Raw genomic sequence first — 7,836 nt, 5'->3', positions numbered from 1 at the left:
GGTAGTCAGTGATTTAAGAGTCCTGTTTCCATCAATCCCGCTCCAAGCCCACACTGCCACCTGCTGGCCACCTGCTGCCACTGTTCAAAAGCAAATGAGTCTACACCTGACGAACCTGCAAATTCCCTAGTCCAGTGGTCGGCAAACTGCGGCTGGAGAGCCACATGTGGCTCTTTGACCCCTTGAGTGTGGCTCTTCCACAAAATACCACGTGCTGGCGCGCACGTACAGTGCGACTGAAACTTCGTGGCCCATGCGCCACACTCAAGGGGCCTAAGAGCCACAGGTGGCTCGAGAGCCGAAGTTTGCCAACCACTGCCTAGTCCAGGGGTGGGCAAACTTTTTGACTCGAGGGCCACAATGGGTTCTTAAACTGGACCGGAGGGCCGGAACAAAAGCATGGATGGAGTGTTTGTGTGAACTAATATAAATTCAAAGTAAACATCATTACATAAAAGGGTACGGTCTTTTTTTTTTTTTAGTTTTATTCATTCTTAGTTTGCCCACGGCTGGCTAGTCCCACGTTCAAACCCACTGCGCATGGTCACTCTGAGTTGTAGACGAAACTTGTCTTCTACCCCTGGGGTGTTCCATGAGGTTAACCCAGTCATGAATTCCACTTTCAGGAATAGCCCCTGCCCCCAGGCATCTCTCTCTGGGCACAGCCTGATACCTAAGGCCCATCTCTATATGCAATATAATCACTCCTCTGTCCTCAACACGGGTGTGCATGGCTCAGGGGCCACCTCCGTGTTCTGGGGCCCCTCCTGCTGGGAATGAACGCAGCAGCCTTCGTGGTAGTGGCACCAGCACCCTACACTGACACCCCGTCCCAACAACAAACACACTCAGGGTGCCACTGGCACAGGGAACGGTTGGGCTCGGCTCTTCCTGCCTCCTCTATCCACGACACGCCCTGTGGCCGCGTAGGGCACCACATTCAAGGTCCTTCTGCAAACAAGGCTGACCTCTCTCTGCCAGGGGCCTGAGGGGTGAGGGGTGAGGGCTGAGGAGGGACCTGGTGCAGGCTGGGCGGCCTCCTCTTGCCGGAGTCTTAACCCTGTGTGCTCCAATTTTATTATTAGAATTCACACAGTCTGGTCCGAATTGGAAGTCCCTCCTCTCTTCGTTGCAGTAGTTCCCTGGCGGAAATTGCCAATTAGCTCAATCACCAACTCGACGTTGGACCTGCTACTAGCGCCTGGTCTGTCGGGTCAGCCTCGACGTAGGAGCGCAAAAGGTTAAGAAAGGGGAGCTGCAACTGATGGCATATGAGGCTACCACAATGGGCCGGCGTGTGTGGACACGGCGTGTTCCAAGGTCTTTGGACAGGGCACCAGTAGCATGCCACACGAGAGCGGAAATCACCCGAGAGAAAGAGGAAGGAGGGTCGGTACACAGTATGGCCGTCCACGGCTTGCACTGGCCAAGCCCCCTGCACAACCACACGTGGGGGTCCCACCCCTTGCTCCTGGAGACACCCTGACACACACTGAATGCAGCATGGCTCAGCTCACAGCACCTGAGGTTTTGTGCACGTCTGCTTAGACGGCTTTGGTGCACACACACACACACACACACACAGAGCGCCCCTTACACACTCAGAGGCCCACATACACACTCCAAGGCCATCCACTCTCATATCAGGGGACTGACCTGATGACTGACCAGGTTCTGGCTGTGAGCAATGGAAGGACCGGCAGCGTCCTCGTGGGAGAGTGAACCTTCCTTCCTGGGCTCTGCTTGGCTTGACCCCGACGCTTGACCTCCGACACTTGACCTCACGGCTTCACGTCACGTGGCACCTCCCCAAGCCCACGTGAACTCTACCAGGACCAATTGCCTGGCTGGAGGCGGGGCGTGCCTCTGCCCACCGGGCGGCCGCCCTGCTGCGCCTGCTCAGCATCTCTCCAAGGCAGTGGTTCTCAACCTTGGCTGCACATTAGAATCACTTGGGAATCTTTTAAAAATCCTGATTTCTGGCCCTAACCGGTTTGGCTCAGTGGATAGTGGAGAACCTATGACACGCGTGTCAGAGGTGACACGCGAACTCATTTTTTTGGTTGATTTTTCTTTGTTAAATGGCATTTAAATATATAAAATAAATACCAAAAATATAAGTCTTTGTTTTATTATGGTTGCAAATATCAAAATTTTTCTATATGTGACACGGCACCAGAGTTAAGTTAGGGTTTTTCAAAATGCTGGCACGCCGAGCTCAAAAGGTTCGCCATCACTGGGATAGAGCGTTAGCCTGCGGGCTCAAGGGTCCCAGGTTCGATTCCGGTCAAGGGCATATTCCTTGGTTGTGGGCACATCCCCAGTAGGGAGTGTGCAGGAGGCAGCTGATCGATGTTTCTAACTCTCTATCCCTCTCCCTTCCTCTCTGTAAAAAAATCAATAAAATACATATATTTTTTTAAATTTTGCAATATTGGGGGACCAGGCGGGCACGTCCCAAATGACTTAAAATATATTTTTTTAAAAAATCCTGATTTCTGGGCCTCATCCTCCGGAAATTCTGTTTCTTTGTTATTAATGTCGTGGCCCCACCCCATAACCAAGAAACAGAATTTCCGGAGGGTGGGGCCCAGAAATCAGGATTTTAAAAAGATTCCCAGATGATTATAATGTGCAGCCAAGGTTGAGAACCATTGCTTCAAGGCATCCCAGGTCTGCCCTACCTTCTGCCCTACGGCTGCTGGCTTCCTGGTCCATGACCTGCCTCAAAGCTGGCACCTGAACTACAGATGGAGGGGGGTAGACAGCCCTGGAAATGGGGAGTCCTCCACTCACTGACAGGCTCTGAGCCTGTTAGTCATTTTCGAGAGGCAGAAACCCAACTGAAACAAGAAAGGGTATTTAGCGGCTCATTCAGTGATGGCGAACCTATGACACGCGTGTCAGAGGTGACACGCAAACTCATTCTTTGGGTTGATTTTTCTTTGTTAAATGGCATTTAAATATATAAAATAAATATCAAAAGTATAAATCTTTGTTTTACTATGGTTTCAAATATCAAAAAATTTCTATATGTGACATGGCACCAGAGTTAAATCAGGGTTTTTCAAAATGCTGACACGCCGAGCTCAAAAGGTTCGCCATCACTGTGATGACGCGCCGAGCTCAAAAGGTTCGCCATCACTGTGATGACACGCCGAGCTCAAAAGGTTCGCCATCACTGTGATGACGCGCCGAGCTCAAAAGGTTCGCCATCACTGTGATGACGCGCCGAGCTCAAAAGGTTCGCCATCACTGTGATGACGCGCCGCGCTCAAAAGGTTCGCCATCACTGCGCTGACGCGCTGAGCTCAAAAGGTTCGCCATCACATGGCGAACCTTTTGAGCGCGGCGTGTCAGCATTTTGAAAAACCCTGATTTAACTCTGGTGCCCTGTCACATATAGAAATTTTTTTTATATTTGCAACCATAGTAAAACAAAGATTTATATTTTTTATATTTATTTTATATATTTAAATGCCATTTAACAAAGAAAAATCAACCAAAAAAATGGGTTCGTGTGTCACCTCTGACACGCGTGTCATAGGTTCATCATCACTGGCTCACTATAGCCTCATATGCTGCTATGGTGCAAGCCACGCCCACAAGCCAATCAGGAGCGAGTATGCAAATTAACCCAAATAAGATGGCGGAGGCCACGGAACTGTAACGAATAGAAGGCTGGGTTTTTGGGGGGTTTTTTGTTTTATTGCTTAAAGTATTATAGAGTATTACACACGTCTCCTTTTTTTCCCCCCTTGACATTCCCCCGGCCTCCCCTACCCCCCAGTGTCTTATGCCCATTGGTTATGCTCATATGCATGCATACAAGTCCTTCGGTTGATCTCTTACCCTGCCTCCAGCACCCCAACCCTCCCCAGCCTTCCCGCTGTAGTTTGACAGCCTGTCCAATGCTGCTCTGCCTCTGTATCTGTTTCTGTTCATCAGTTTATAATGGTCTTTATTAACCATAAATGAGTGAGATCATGTGGTATTTTTCTTTCATTGACTGGCTTATTTCACTTAGCATAATGCTCTCCAGTTCCATCCATCCATATACAGTATAGAATAGCATATCGGGTAAATGGCTTCCACGGCTTTGCTGGCACATACGCACTCTTTTGTTGAAATTTTCCATGACCGAAATGCAGCTGCTCAGGCAATAACAGTTAATGGTGCTCGCTATCGCGACATGATAACCCAGTTTTTTGTGCTGTGGAGGCCATTTACCCAATATGCTACTCCATACATAACCCTATACTGTATACTTTATGAATCAATAAAAAATTTACAATTTTTAATTATAAACCTGTGTTTTCTATCAAAATTCTTGTGTGAATTTTGGGACACCCTTAGAAGATAAATAAATCCCAGGAAAAAAGAAAGAATAAAAGGAGAGGCTGGGAGCTTGGCTGAGGGACCAGCCCCCCCACCCCCCAACCAGTACACAAATTTTTGTGCACCGGGCCTCTTGTGTATGTATATGTGTGTGTGTGTGTGTGTGTGTGTGTGTATTCCTAGAAAAGGGATTGCTGGGTCACAATGCAAGTACCTATGCCATTTGTTAGATGTTATCCAATTTCTCTCCAGAGGGTTGTACAAATTTGCACACACACACACCACAATTTATGAGAGTGTTCGTTTTCCCATGGCCTCTCACCAAGAGAATGTGGGTTTTTTGGTCATTGGGCTTTTGGGGTGGACTTGTTGCTGATGTTTTTGCCAGCTGGTAGGTGAGAAATGGAATCTGTGTAATTTGTCTGTCCGGCTGCTATAACAAAATATCACACACTAGGTAGCTTATCAACAACAGGAATTTATTTCCCACAGTCCTGCAGGCTGGCAGTCTGAGGTTGTGGTGCCAGCACAGCGGGCTCTGGTGAAGACCCTCTTCGGGGCTGCAGGCTGCCGACTTCTCACCGTGTCCTCACGCGGTGGACGGGGCTCTCGGAGTTTCTTACAAGAGCACTAATCCCACTCATGAGGGCTCCGCCCTCATGACCTACTCACCTCCCAAAGGTCCACCTCCCAATGTCATCACCGTGTGCATTGGGATTTCAACTGTGAACTTGGGGAGGGGGGACACAAATACTCAGACCACAGTATTTGCATTCCTCTAACTGAGTCAATCTGAGTATTTTTCATGCCTAAGGGCCATTTTTGTAAATTGTTCACATCTTGTACTCATTTTTCTATTGGGTTTTTGATCCTCTGTCCTTCATGTTTTAAATAATCTTCATGCATAGTTAGGGATATTAGCCCTTTGTGACGTGTGTTGTGATTATGCTTCAAGTTTGTTGATTGTCTTTTGTCTTTGTTTATGGTGCGTGTGCTTTTGTCACATGAATTTTTTAATTTTAATTTACTCAAATGTATTCATCTTTTATTGCCCCTGGATTTTGACTCTCAGGTAGACAGCTTTCCCTACACCAAGGTTTTAAAAAAGATTTCATGCCCTAACTGGTTTGGCTCAGTGAACAGAGCGTCGGTCTACGGACTGAAGGGTCCCAGGTTCGATTCCGGTCAAGGGCATGTACCTTGGTTGCGGGCACATCCCCAGTAGGGGGTGTGCAAGAGGCAGCTGATTGATGTCTCTCTCTCATCAATGTTTCTGACTCTCTATCCCTCTCCCTTCCTCTCTGTAAAAGATCAATAAAATATATGTTACAATAATAAGTTTAGCGAGTATAAGATAGTATAATCAAATTTCATTTCTTTATTAGAGTGAATTTTAAACTTACTTAGAAGTGAAACTTAACTTGTGTGTGTGTGTGTGTGTGTGTGTGAGACCCTGATAAGTAACTTGTAACGCCCTGCAAGCTAACTCCTGACAAATTACTTGTAAACAACTCCCAGCATGTTTACTCCTGATAAGTAACTTGTAACCCCCTGCGTGTGCATCCTGATAAGCCCAGAAGGCCACCGGAACACACTGACAAGAGACACTGAAGAAGCCTGTTATAGTAATAAGTTTAGTTAGCATAAAGTAGACTCACTTTGCATTAGCATAAGTTCGCATTTTATTCTTAGACCAAGACTTGTAAACAACTCCAAAAATAAGATGTATGTATGATTGATAAGCTTTGAACATGGTCACAACTTTCCCGCCTGAGTGTATCCCTAGATAACAGGGTGGCACCCGTGTATGGCACCCGATATGAGACACTGAAGACACCCAGCTTCAAGGATTTAAGGAGAGCAAATCTGCTGCTGTTCAGACGCTTGTCTGCCCTCCACAGACAGGATGCTCTCCTCCCCCCTGGAAACTGCCAAACTGCGAAACTGCCATTCCTGCTCTGCCTGAGCCCAAACTGCTAGAGGCCTCTCTTCGAGTCAAGAGACGGAGCTCCTTGCTGCAGCATATTTTGACGACCTCCGTGTGTCTCCTCCGTCGGCGAGTGTCTCCGGGTGGCCTGCCAAGGACTGAAACCCATCAGCTCTCTGGTAAATAAACCTGTGTGATTTCTTGCATTGTTTATCTCCTGTGTGTCTCTCTCTCTTCTTAGTTTTTGGTGAAACTCGACCATATTAATTAATAGTAAGTACCCTTTGACGTTTGTATTGGTATATCCAAATGAAACGAATTGGGTCACCTGTGCATACGTTCCTATAGATAATTGGAACAATATATTTTTAAAAAAATAAAATAAGAATTCATCCACGTTTCCTGCTAGTGCTTGTACAGTTTTTTTTTTTTTAATATATTTTATTGATTTTTCACAGAGAGGAAGGGAGTGAGATAGAGAGTCAGAAACATCGATGTGAGAGAAAGATCGATCAGCTGCCTCCTGCACATCTCCCACTGGGGATGTGCCCGCAACCCAGGTACATGCCCTTGACCGGAATCTAACCTGGGACCTTTCAGTCCGCAGGCCGACACTCTATCCACTGAGCCAAACCGGATTTGGCGCTTGTACAGTTTTAATGTTTACACTCAGATCCCTCACCAAGGGTTCTTAGGAATAGTGTGAGGTACGGATCTATTTCTGACTTTTTCCAAATGGTTACCAGTCATCTCAGCTATTTATTAAAAAGTCCATCTCCAACCCAGTGATCTGAGATGGCACCTTCATCAGATGCTGTTTCCACGTGTACCTGGGTCCACCTCGGGCTCTCTACTCTATTCCTGGTCCGTTTGTCTCTTCCTGCACCAGGACCACATAGCTTTACTTGCAGATGTTTTACAGTATGTTTGAATGTGTTGTAAGGCTAGTCCTCCATCATCGTTTTTCTTTCTCAGTGGTTTCCTGGTTGTTTCTACAGGTTTGTGGGGATTTTTTACATGAACTTTGGTCAAATGTGACTAACTTCATAAATCAGCCTATGAGGTTTCTAGTGGGATTGCATTGAATGTGTAAATTAACTTAGGGAAACTGGCATCTTTATCATGCTGAGTCCTGCCATCCCAGAATGGACTGTTCAGGTCCTACACGGTGCCTTTAACATTGTTCTTGTATAGTTTTACACATTTCTTGCTAAATTTATTCCAAAGTATCCAATCTTCTTGTTAACATTGTGCGTGGGATGTTCACTACCCTCCTAACCTCTGTGGACTGTTTGTATGTTAATTTTGTGCCCTGCTCCTTCACTGAAATCCTATTGTTTGTGTGGGTTTTGTCATTCATCCTTTGGGACAGATCACTGTATTGGAGTGAGGCTGCTGGTGCCCTCCTGCCACCCTGTGGGTTTTCCGGAGGGTATTTCAGGGTGAAAGCAGCTATGATGAGCTAATGTTTCAGGAGTGGATGGCCCGTGTCTGTCCTGTTCACCAGTGTGGGCCTGGCACAGGGCCGATGCCCGGGAAGGGCTGTCAGAAGGCAGGGAGAGGCCAGAGGC

This window comes from Myotis yumanensis, unplaced genomic scaffold (assembly GCF_028538775.1).
Source record: "Myotis yumanensis isolate MYYU_CA2020_CCGP unplaced genomic scaffold, mMyoYum1.0.hap1 SCAF_18, whole genome shotgun sequence".
In the NCBI taxonomy this organism is placed as follows: Eukaryota; Metazoa; Chordata; class Mammalia; order Chiroptera; family Vespertilionidae; genus Myotis; species Myotis yumanensis.
Note: the sequence above shows the minus strand (reverse complement) of the source record.